The sequence below is a fragment of the Eschrichtius robustus genome, chromosome X, assembly GCF_028021215.1.
Source record: "Eschrichtius robustus isolate mEscRob2 chromosome X, mEscRob2.pri, whole genome shotgun sequence".
NCBI classification, from domain to species: domain Eukaryota; kingdom Metazoa; phylum Chordata; class Mammalia; order Artiodactyla; family Eschrichtiidae; genus Eschrichtius; species Eschrichtius robustus.
Window position 1 is genome coordinate 16,257,420 of NC_090845.1, and position 12,851 is coordinate 16,270,270.

General features: G+C 43.7%; 1 protein-coding gene across 6 annotated transcripts in view; it reads left to right on the forward strand.

The window, feature by feature from the left end:
* Nucleotides 1-12,851, forward strand: part of PPEF1 (protein phosphatase with EF-hand domain 1) — a 150,341-nt gene that overhangs the window by 1,652 nt on the left and 135,838 nt on the right. For 4 of the 6 annotated variants that reach the window (XM_068532953.1, XM_068532958.1, XM_068532957.1 and 1 more), the window contains exons 3-4: nucleotides 378-430; nucleotides 1,545-1,584. The gene's annotated coding sequence lies outside the window, so the exon portion shown is untranslated. Of the gene's footprint in view, nucleotides 1-377; nucleotides 431-1,518; nucleotides 1,585-4,620; nucleotides 4,722-12,034; nucleotides 12,271-12,851 lie in introns of all 6 variants that reach the window. The other 2 variants (XM_068532956.1, XM_068532954.1) reach the window with 2 other exon arrangements.

Here is a 12,851-nt window from a genome sequence, read left to right on the forward strand (position 1 = left end):
ACCCTTGTCAGTTCAAAACAAGGCTGTCAAGAGTTGGGCCTAAAATTACACTCACCAGTCGTGTTTTGGTTTGTCTCTAGGGAATACTTTGCCCTTCCTCGAGCTTTCTGTCTGCCCTTGCTATAAGGGTGGGTTCGCCACGTGCAAGCTTTCGCCAGGTTCCCACACAAAGAAAAGAGGCTGGTACACCTCTGATGCACGCAACACAGGATTCTGCCTTTAGCAAAAAAGAGGGAGACTTTTGTTCCACTCCTCTGCTGCCTCCAAGGTGTATTCACAATCTCTGTTGCTAGTAAAGTGCAATATGGTTTACAAAGCACTTTCACATACATTCCTGTGAGGTAGCCATGGTAAGTATTACTATCTCCATTTTTCAGCTGAAGAACTTGAAGCCGAAGAGTTTGAATGCCTTGCCGAGACCATTCTGCTGGTGAGTGGCAGGGCTGGGCTCATACTCAGTTTTCTGATACCTAAGTGACGTGGGGAGGCCCTTGTTCATAGAGGCTACATGTTGTTCCCATAAGTGCCATTGGTCTCTTGTAATATTTTGTATGCATGCCAGTGGATACCTTTTTTGTCTTTTGTAATTTTTAAATGAAATCCCTAAAAGCCAGAACTAAGAGCCTGTCGTAAACCGCTGTTGATGACTTTCACCTTGATACCACCAGCGTCATGGCTAGTGCCGCAGCTGGCCACAGTTTCCCTTGGCACTTTAGTCTGTTCAGTCAGATTTGTGAGGCCTGTCACCCCCGGGTCTGCCCATAATCATCTGAACAACTACCAGAGAAACAAACAAACTAGCAAATAAAGACTAGAAGTCACTTCAAACTTTTTGAGTCCTCTGATTTCTCAGGTGTTTAGTGTGGCTTTCCCCAGCGTTTGGCTTCACTGATGGTTTCCTCACTGATGGCTTCCTTCACTGATGGTTTGGCTTTCGTCAACCAAGGAAACCATGGCCCCAAACACCGAGCTGACTTAGGAAGCTCCGTTGACCTGATTTCATTTAGAAATGATTGTACTTTGTCTTTCAGTGTATATTCAAGTATTTACTAAGGAAAGTGAGTGGTTACCTTAGCATGGCAGAGTTCACCTTATTTTTCCCCTTTTACGGCTCATCAAAACATTTGAAACTAGCCTGTTGGAATGGGTATTCGTTACTTTTTGCCCACCTGCCTTTTCATAGTTAATTACATCCCTCAGTCTTCTTACCCAGTTCAAGTTCTGTGGTCATTTTTATCACTCCTTTGCCCCTTTGTTGCTTGCACTTGTTGGCAAAACCAGTCTGTTAAATCCACCTGTTTCCCCACTCCACCTCTGAATATGGCCCCAGGAGGAACACACCTTCAGGCCTACTGGTTTCACATTAAATTCTTGAGTAAGTACCTCAAATGTGTTCTTAACGCGGCCTAGAATCATGTCTACTTTCCCTGTCCATTCATTTTCCACCTCACTTAGAGAACAGGTTCATGTCTTCTCTCCCTAAACTTCCTGTACCTCCTTCCCCAACCTCACCTACAGCTGATGGCCTTGCTTCCTTATTTCAGTGAAAAAAAAATGCAAGCAACCTGAAGAGAACTTCCACAGGTAAGCCCCACGTCTGCTCACCTGCCTGCATCTGTGCCCTCCTAGATCTAGACCAGGGCCCTGCCTCTAGATCAGGGATTTCCTACCACAGCCCTGTTGACATTTGGGACCGGGTAACTCTGTCGTGGGGGGCTGTCCTGTGTATTGTAGGATGTTGCACAGCATCCCTGGCCTCGACTCACTAGATGCCCATAGCACCATTCCCCGAGTTGGGAGAACCCAAAATGTTCCCTGGGGGAGGGGGCAAAATCTTGGGGGCTATCTGCCGATGTCTGGAGACGCTCTGGGCTGTCGGGGTTAGTGTGCTACTGGCATCTAGTGCGTAGAGACCAGGGATGTAGTGAAACATTCTGCAGCGCACAGAACAGCCACCCACCACAAGAAATAACTGGGCCCCAAATGTCAATCGTGCCATGGTTAAGAACTGCCCTAGATGACTTGTTTGAGTTCCTGTCGACACCCAGCCCTCCACCTGCGCTTGCCTACTCAAGGAAAGCCCTGCAACAACTCCCCTCTTTCTCCTGCATCTTTATTTACTTATTACTATTATTTTTTTAAATTTTATTTTATTTAAAAAATTTTTTTAAATTTTTGGCTGCATTGGGTCTTCATTGCTGCACGTGGGCTTTCTCTAGTTGCGGCAAGTGGGGGCTACTCTTCGTTGCGGTGCGCGGGCTTCTCACTGTGGTGGCTTCTCTTTGTTGCAGAGCACAGGCTCTAGGCACGCCGGCTTCATTAGTTGTGGCACTGAGTTTCTGTAGTTGTGGCACTGAGGTTCCATAGTTGTGGCTTGCGGGCTCTAGAGCGCAGGCTCAGTAGTTGTGGCGCATGGGCTTAGTTGCTCCGCGGCATGTGGGATCTTCCCGGACCAGGGCTCGAACCCGTGTCCCCTGCATTGGCAGGCAGATTCTTAACCACTGCACCACCAGGGAAGTCCCTCTCCTGCATCTTTATTTACCTCCTCTATTGGATCATTCCCGTCAGCATACAAACATGCTGTAATTTTTTTAAAAATTTTATTTATTATTTATTTGGTTGCACCAGGTCTTAGTTGCGACCGGTGGGCTCCTTAGTTGTGGCTTGCCAGCTCCTTAGTTGTGGCATGCGAACTCTTAGTTGCGGCATGCATGTGGGATCTAGTTCCCCAACCAGGGATTGAACCCAGGCCCCCTGCATTGGGAGCTCAGAGTCTTAACTGCTGTGCCACCAGGGAAGTCCCATACTGTAATTTTATTCTCACCATTAAAAAATAATCTCTTAATCTCATTGCTGCCTCAACTACTCCCATTTCTCTGCTCTCCTTTATAGCAAAACTCTTAGAAAATGTGTCTTTAGGTGCTCTCTCCGGTTCCTCTCCTCCTCTTGGAAGCACTTTCCCCTCCCAGCTTTTAGGATGCCACCCTCTCCTGATTTTTGCTTCCTACCTCACCAGTCACCCTTCTCAGTCACCTTTGCTTTATCTCATCTCTTTGACCTCTAAACATGGGTGTTCCACAGGTCTCAGTTCGTGGACTTTTCTATTCATTCTCACCACTCTGGTGACCTCATTTAATCTAATGGCTTTAAATATGGTCTGTAACCTAGATGAATTCCAAATTTATATCTCTAGTCCAGACTTTTCTCCCAAACTCCAAATCTACCTGCTGTACATGTCCATTTAAATGTCTAATAGGTATCTCAGTCCTATTCTGTCTGTGTCTAAACTCCCGATCTCCACCCCCTCTCCTTTCTCAGTCTTCCTTGTCTCAGATAAGGGCAACCTCATCTTTCCAGTTATTGAGGCCTCAAACATAGAGAAAAATGGAAGAAATCATACTTGATTCTTTTTTTCCCCTCACACTTCAAATCTCTCTCGTTGCGGAGCACAGGCTCCAGACGCGCAGGCTCAGCAGTTGTGGCTCACAGGCCCAGTTGCTCTGCGGCATGTGGGATCCTCCCAGACCAGGGCTCGAACCCGTGTCCCCTGCATTGGCAGGCAGATTCCCAACCACTGCGCCACCAGGGAAGCCTGAGTGATCCTTTTAAGACCTAAGTTAGATCGTGTCACTTCTGCTCAAAACCCTTCAATAGCTCCCCACCTTAACTAGAAAGAAAGCCAGAGCCTTACAGTGGCTTGCAAGGCCCTACATGATCTGATCTTCCATTTATTACCTCTCTGATCATATATCCTATTACATTGCCTTTACAAGACCACACTTGCCTGCTTGCTGTTCTTCAAACACAGTAGGACTCTTCTGCCTCAGGGCCTTTGCACCTGCTGTTCTCGCAGCCTTTACTGCTCTTTCCCTAGGTCGCCCCATTGCTTGCTGTCTCATCTTGCTCAGGTATTTGCTCAAATATCTTCTCAGTGAGGCCTTTCCTGACTGCCCTATTTAAAAATTGCTATTTTCCTTTCCCCTTCACCCTGGAAACTCAGCATCCCCCTTTCCTGCTTTATTTTTCTCTACAGTGCTTGTCGCTATCTAATTTTCTAGATATTTACTTATTTCTAGATATTGTCTGTCCCCTATCATTCTCAACTAGAATGAAAGTTCCGTGAGGCATGGATTTGGTTTTGTTCACTGCTGTATTCCACAGAACCTAAGTAGCGCCTAGTACATAGTAACCACTCAATGAATATGTCTTGAATGTATCTGTTCAGGGTTGGGGAATGACTCGGAATGACTCACATCAGGTCAGTCCCAATCACAGCTAATCCTGGGCCTTTGTGTGAATTCCTGAGAAGAGACATTTCCGTGTTCACCCTGGACGCAACGTGAGCTAATCCAGAGGCTGGAGGTTCTGCTGCCATCTGATTATTGCATTGTATCAGACGGGGCTCTGAGTTGCCTACAGCAGAGCCTTCTTGCCCAAAATATTTACTGCTCTTCCCTACGTGGGATTTTTACACAGTTGCCCCACTGATAGTCTTGACCGAGTGACTGACTTTTGCCAGTAGGGTGTGGGCAGAAGCGATGTGCCTCACTTCCAAGCACAGGTGTGAAGAGCCAGCTTGTAGGGTGCTGCTTTGATGTTTCCCCTTTGTTATGAGTACAGCACTGCCCCAGAGAGAGGTTGGCCTGAGTCTTACAGGGAAGACCACATGTTACAGAACTGCAGCCAACCTGCGCAGGAACAGGAGTGAAAAATAAACCTTGGTAAGTGTAAACTACTAAGATTTGGGGTATAACATCACCTAAGCTGATTCAACATTCCTACTAGTTTAAGAAGAAAATGAGTTTATTAAAGGATATACAGTGGCCCACAGGCTCTCCGAGAAGGCTTTGGAGATTCCAAAGCCAGGAATAATGTCTAAATCTCACTGCGGGGCTGCACCATCAAAGATGCCTGCCCACTGCTGCCCCTCCTGAATGCAGAGTTAGCAGTGCAAGCCAGTGATGGGGCCCAGAGTCTCTGTCACTGCTGTATCTGCAAACTGGACCCTTCTGCCACTAACTCTGGCAGAGGATGGCTTTCATAACCCGTTGACTCCTTGTGTTGCCCTTTTCTAAATTTAGGTCTCTGGCAGAGCCTAGGTCACATACCTGTGCTCCTGCTATGAGAGAGGCTGGAAAAGCAAATTTCTTGTTTCTCCTTCGAGGACTCAGATGTGGGGAATTACCAAAACATAGGGAGGATGTTGAGAAGATAGTGTGGGTGACCACAAAGTCTGGAAGACATCGGCTGCCTGCCTGAAGCCTGAGAATGGAGCCAACAGCGAGGGATTAGAGCTGAGAAACAGCTACCAGGTGCTATCATTTAAGGCCTCGACCAAGTCAGACCTTAAGTATACTTGTTGACTCTTCAGCTATTTGAAGGGTGCATTTCCAGTTTTGCTTAGGCCAGTGGGAGTCGGGTTTACTGACTGTTGCAACTGAAGGAGTCCTGATGGTTCATGTCTAAAATTTTGGGCATCACCGCAGTGGCTGGCAGTGCTTCCCTGGCTCAGACACTGGAAAGTTTTGTTGCCCTCAGTTCCCAGGAAATGCGAAAAGAGGCTGATGGTCATGGGAATCGCCGCTTTGGCAGGTCAGGGCTTTGGTTTTCCGACGTCCTGGGCAGCCATCAGTTCTCAGATGCAGCAGGGCACTTGTTCCCACGTATTACAGTAACCAGGAAGGTTGAGGTTACAGAGTGGGCAACACATCTGTGGCAGATACTGCCAGTTGCTTATCCAATATCCATTCTTCTTTTTGTCAGTAATAAAAATAAGAAGAATAAACATTTCTATAATGCTTGCTATGTTTTAGAGACTATTCAAACTCTTTACTCATATTAACTCATTTAATCCTCACAAGAACCCTGTGAGAAAGGTATTGTTACTATGCTTAGTTTACAGATGAGAAAACCAAAGCACAGAATAATTAGGTAACTAAGTCACACAGGTAGTAAATAAAGGAGTGGGGTTTTAACACCCAGGCCATCTGGCTCTATAGGCTGTATTTAACCTTTACACTGCACTCCCTGATTTTGTTTGACTCTGCAATGTGTCCAGCTAAAACAGTTTGATTTCCCAGGTTCGCTTACAGCTAGAAGAGACTGTGTAACACAGTTCTGGCCAATGACTTGTATGGAAGTAGTTGGGCTTACAAAACCATTTCTTTAAAAGGAGGTAGACTCAGCTGGTATGCCCCATTTTGCCCTTAGCTTCACTTTCTCCTCAGAATGCAAATGTGATGCTGGAGGGAGAGCAGCCATTTTGTGACCATGAGTTGACAGTTATGAGGAAGAAAGCTACATTGCTCAGCAGAAAGAAGGAAGGTACCTGGGTCCCAGCCCCAAATTTACTACTTCCAGACTCCTGGTTATATGTGAAAAGTAAAATCCCTAATCTTTAATGCTACTGTTTAGTGGGAGTTTCAGTCATATGAGGGAAAATACAATCACTACTGATTCAGCATTTCCACATTTCTCTCCTATACCATTTTGACAGTGTCTTTAATCTGCCCACCAGCTACTGAGGGACTGCTCCTCACTGTCCCAGTCCCTTGATTGAAGTTGTTTATTGTCACATACCTGCAGTACGTCTAGGAGCTCAGTGTTTGGTAGTGTGGGAATTTTTTGGGTTTTTTTTTAAGTGTATGACATGGCCCCATCTCAAGGAGTTTGAAGAACATTAATTAACCCAAAGGACTGATTTATTCCAAGATATTAATGGATGATAATGGCTTGATGTGGTTTTTCCTAACTTTGGATGTTACTGAATTTTAATTAGACCCTGTCTTCTTCTTTCTTAAAGAAGAAACTCAAAAGAGAAGGCAGAGGGGCAGGGTGATGTGCAAAAGCCTGTCTAAAGGGAAAGATGGCCTCGTGTAGCATTCCCCTCAACACCAGCTATATATAATCTACAAAATCATCTGCAATCACATTCAATGAGCTTAGATTTGATAGCCGCTCAAGAGAAACAGATCAGCTGAAAATACTTTGTCTCCCCCTCCCTTATTTATGTGACTTGAGATGCCTCCAGTTTCTAAAGTCACTCCCCTGGGACTTTGCGTCCAGCCAATGCTAATTGGTGACGGAAATGAAATTTCACTCTACTTCCACCAAACTTACTGTCTTTAGATTTAAGTGGATTCAGCTGTGCACACAATGGGACTTGCCTCTAAGCTTTCCTCATAGTCTGATGGGAAGATTTCAAGAATGGTGGAGGTGTTAAACAAAGATCATCTTATCTGTTTGTATTACTGATTTTAAGTGTTTGTGATTTTTTGGATACAGTTAGGGTACAGTCTGAAGGCTATATATAATAATAAAACCAAAACCAATTAATAGGTTGTTTAACTCAGTTAGAGGCTGTCTGCAGGCTAGCAGCTTTCCTTTGCTAAATCCCGTTAAAATGCAGTGAGTTCTATTTTGTGCAGAATGAGCAGGCTGCCATGACAACTGTCTGTGAATATTATTTCAATATTAGTCATAGGTTTCCAGTGTCTGCCTCCGGGTCCAACGTTCATTCTAAAACCCAGATGCACATCTGTTCTTAAAGGAGTTCTCCTGGACGTGTTTACAAAAAACAAAAACAAAACAGTTTCAGCCGGCTGGGGTTTTTTTCTTTTGGAAGAGAAATTTGAATGAATTCACACAATTGCAAATGGTAGATTTTATTGCTGTTTCTTTTCTTTGGGAAAGGCGATTTGGATATGAATTTTTTATTGTACTTGACTGTAGATTTGATTAAATAGATTAAATAGGAGCCCGGAGATTACTCATATTGCCTGCCTTTAGTTACATGCCCACCTGAACACTCCCTTTTGCCAGGAGAAGAGGATGTGCGAGCTGCCTAGGCCTGTGTTATGTGCCCAGCCCTGGGCAGTCACTGTTGCTTGGGAAGTGGGCTCATGCTGATTGAATTAAGCCAGTCAAGTCTCACACTTAGAGTGGAGGGTGGTGTCAATCCCATGCAAACCACAGGGCTTAGAATGGGGAGAGGGTTGATCTCATAAAGGAAAATTGGGGTACTATTGCAAGGGATCGAGGGGAATACTTGTCGGCCACCTGGTTAGGCAACAAAATGCTGAGCAAATAACATTTACTGAATACTAACTGTAAGCCAGGCATCACTCAAACAGCTTTACGAGTGTATTGCTTAGAGAATGTTTGGCTGCGTGTGATGAGGTAAATGATGAAATAACAGGGACTTAACACAGAGGGGTTGGCTTTTATCTCATGTGATATGAAGTTAGGAAAGAAGCAACTTCACATCATCATCTGTGTCCCAGGCTCATCCTTCAGTCTTTCTGCAATATCATTCTCAGCATGAGCCTCTCTTCCTAAGGCACTCAAGAGGGCTGCTCCTCCTCCAGGCATTATGTCATGGTTCCAGGCACAGTGGGGGAAGGGCAAAAAGGAAAGGGCTCATGACAGCTGAGTCTTGTCTTTTTTAGCAGAAAAATTGCTTTTCTGGGAGCCTCAGCCAGTAGATTTCAGCTTATATCGTATTGGCCAGAACAGAGTCACATGACCACCCCTAACTGCGAGGGATCCTAGCAAATCAAGTTTTGGTGGCTGAGTCCATTGCCACCTAGAATAAAATTGGGACTTTATTGGTAAGGAAGAAAGGAGAATAGATACTGGCTAGGCAACTAGCAGTGGCTGCCACAATATGTATGAACCCATTTATTCCTTACATCAACCCAGTGTGGGTGGTGCTATTACTATCCTGGTTTTTAAGAAACAGGCACAGAGAGGTCATGTAATTTTCCCAAGCTCACACACAGCTGTTAAGTGGTGGAGCTAGAAAATTACCCCAAGCAATCTGACTCTGGAACTGAATTCTCTGATGCTCCCAGACACATCCCGACCCACCGGTCAGACCACATTTCTTCTCCAGGATGTGTAACCACTCTGGAAATTTAGGCCTCTCCTAGAAATGGTAGCTAATATCTGTTTAGCACTTTATAGTTTATGAAGAATTTTCCACTTAGATTATTCCATTTAAATATTATTATCCCCATATTAAAAATGAGAAGACTGAGGCCCAGAGAAGTAATAAAAGTTACCTAAGGTGCCCAGCTTGTAAGTGGCAGAGCTGATGTTTCCTCGAAATTACAAGAACTTACTCCTGGTCCCCTTTCCTAATCCTCCTATTCTTCCACGCACAGAGACTTCATTTTTAATTTTTAAAAATGACAGTAGTTTGCTCCAGACCCTATATTAACTTCGCAACCTTCTCAGGAAAAACAATGCAGAGAAATCTTGGCTCTCTCACCAACTGGTTTTCCTAGTGTCCTTTTCATGTAGCCATACCAACAGGATCATGGCGTATCAGCAGGAATTGTGTTTAGTAGTGAGAAACAGAGACCTAAGCGGGGAGGTTATTCTTATCTCATGTAATGTAAAATCCAGAACTTCATTCAAAATGTGAGAGTATTCATTACAAATAGCTCTTATCTACCTGTTAAAGTAAAAGAGTCATTAAACGTATAGAAATTGCCTGTCCTTAGTTACATCAGGTTAATTTGTATTACATTTCCTTAAAATCACTTTGTAAATCAAACTTATTACAAAATAAGAATAACAGTCCACCTCACTGGGGTAAATTAGTGAAGTTTTAGTACATTACTGATACCTCAGTTTGCTTATAATTGTTATTTCTCTCATTCTTTCCAAATATTTGAAATCTTTAGCTTATGGCATTGTTTGATTTATACATCACAACATTCTCTTGTTCTGGTGATACTACTGAATTGACCGTAAAAATCACAAAAGCATTGTAGAATATAGTTTGACTTTAAAAGTCATGAAAGAGTGGGTTGAAAAAGAGAGATTTAAACAAATATCATACTGTGTTATGAGGCAGTGCCTCTCAAAGTGTGCTTTACCATCACTTGGGAATTAATTAGAAATACAGATTCATGAGCCCTACTCCAGACCTACTAAATCAGAACCTCTAGGGGCTGGGCCCAGGAATCTGTGTTTTAACAGGATCCCCAGGTTATCTATAAGTACATCAGAGTTTGAGAAGCACTGTTTTAGAGAGTTTTATGTAAATGACACTCACAGGTTGTGCCCTCTTTGGGATATTGGTGAAGATACTAACTTCAGCTTTAGTAAACTAAGACCTATATTAAACCCTAGATTCTCCTTTGAAAGTCTCCAAATCATAGAGTCCAGTTATGTACTCCCGGTCACTGAACCTTAATTCAAGTGTATGCTTGACTCCATTCCCCTATCAGCACTTTCAACTAAGTAATCAGTATTTGTCTTTCCGATGTCAGTTTAAAGATCAACCTCAGGGACTTCCCTGGTGGTCCAGTGGTTAAGACTCCACACTCCCAATGCAGGGGACATGGGTTCGATCCCTGGTCGGGGAACTAAGATCCCACCTGCCGTGCTGTGCAGCCAAATAAAATAAAATTAAAAAAAAAATGTTATCTTCAGAAGCTTTTGCTTGACCTCCTGACTCACTCTTATAATACATGTACTTCTCCTTTGCAATTTCACATTTATTTTTATGATTATTTGATTAACGTTTACTTCCCCCACAAGGCTATAAACTTCATGAGGGAAGGAACCAACCTTGTCAGTTCTGTTGGTAGTATATCCCCAGGGTCTAGAACAGTGCCTTGCACACAATAGATGCTCAACAAATATTTGTTGAATGAATGTATGAATAAAACCAAGACAAGAATAAGTTTTTGTTTTGTTTTGTTTTTGGCTGCGGCTTGTGGGATCTTAGTTCCCCAACCAGGGATGGAACCCAGGCCCATGGAAGTGAAAGTGCCGAGTCTTACCACTGGACCGCCAGGGAATTCCCAAGAATAAGTATTCTTAAACTAAAAACTTTTCCACAGTCTTCACCATAAACTCTTAGTCATCTGAGGCAATACTAACAAGTGTTTTGAAAAGAAAGCCGTGGATCTTTCCTCGGCCTTGCTTTAGGTAATAGTTTCAACATTCCTCTGTGAAACCAACTGTTGTTGTCTGTGTTCATAAAAACAAAAATGGTTGAAAGGGAGGCAACGGTTGGCAAAAAGAAAGCTTGAAGAACCTGGGACCTGCCTTCCCAGTACGCAGGAAGTGGTTCTCTCAGCCAGGTTGTGTTGTTCACATTCTGCTGGCAGGTACTGTCATACCTGCCTCCATCATTGTGGGGTTGCCAAGGCAACCTATTAAAGAATAATTCTAGAATCTACCTCTGGAAAATTCCAGATGAGCCTGAGGAATCCTCTTCAAGTAAATCTACAAGCGTGACGATGGATTGTGTCCTGAGCCTGCAGGTCAGACTAAAAGATTCAGCAACCAGCAAAGTGAAAATCTAGGAGTCTGTTTTCCTTCAACCTGTGTGGAACTGGTAAAACTTAGAGGGAAGGATAAAAACTCTTAAAGTAGCAGATAAACTGAATGAAATCTGGGTAGACGTGGAACTATATGTTTAAAAGTTAACCTTCCTCTGTCTAGTTGTTTGGCCAACTCTAGTAGAGTTAATGTTTTGTGTATGGAGTTTGTCATACTTTAATATATATTGTATTGGAGCTATCTTTTAGAAAGGTATTTATTTGTTATTATTATTTTGGTCACACCGTGCAGCCTGCGGGATCTTAGTTCCCCAACCAGGGATCAAACCTGTGCCTCCTGCATTGGGAGCGCAGAGTCTTAACCACTGGACTGCCAGGGAAATCCCTGGAGCTATCTTTATAGGGTGGAATTGGATCACCTTGATGTAATAGAAAGAGTACTGGCCACCAAGTTGTACAACTATGATGTTGGGGAGGCTACTTAAACTCTTTGGGCCTGGTTTCCTCTCCCATAAAATGAAGGGCCTTTCTGAACAAGTCCAGAGGACCAGAGTATCTTACCATATCACAGGCTCACCTGTTACAGAGCTCTGGGCCAAGGCTCTCGTGATGATCTTGCAAGGGGACTCCGTTGTCTGTGCCTAGGTCAGTTTTGCCCAATTCGCAGTGCTTTGACATGAGAGGGAATTGCATAAATGTGTATTCTTTGTTTTACATTTGTCTTGGAATGACAGATTATAGCTCCTGCAGAAGGAAAAATAGAAGGAATTACATTGCTCTGCCATTGACTCATGCTAGATGTCAAACTGAGGCGCCTGCAGAACGCAAGCACATGCAAGCTAAACGAACAGATTGTGGCAATATTTAAAAATATCACAACTCTCTAAATAAGAAGCAGTTCTGATAAGCCTATTTGGAATTCATGCAAAACACCCATAAACTCTGAAAATCTGAATTGTACATTGCCAAGGTAAATTACTCTGTGCAGTAATTATAGATAAAGGCATATTGGATTATATGATAATATGTCTCCCTTGGTTTACAGATACCCCTCTCTCCTGGGCCTCTTCCTTTCCGGACTGTTGCTTTTTTAGTCTCCTTTGTTTGCTCCTTCCTTCTCATTCCCTTTAAATGTCCCTATTCCCCCGGGCTTCTGATTTTGCCCCTATAGCCTTGTGACTTTACAAGCTCTCCCTGCCTGTTTTATCTTCTCTAATCACTTTAGCTGTTATCGGTAACCTGATGACCTCTTTAATCAGAATCTGCAGACCTGATTTATTTTCTGGGCTTTAAAAGGAGCTTCTACTGGCTATGGGACATTTTAACTCGTTATTTTTCTCCACCATAAACACGCCTGTCCCCCTTCGTGTCCTACCCCATACCCGGTAACACTCTACCGCAATTAATGGCGTCACTCACTAGACCATAAATGACGAGAGGGCAGGGACCATGTCTGTCTTATCCACCACTGTACCCCCAGGGCCCAGTGCAGTGCCTGGCACCCAGTGAGCATTGTTGAAGAAGTGATGAATCCATCTGGTATTCCAAACT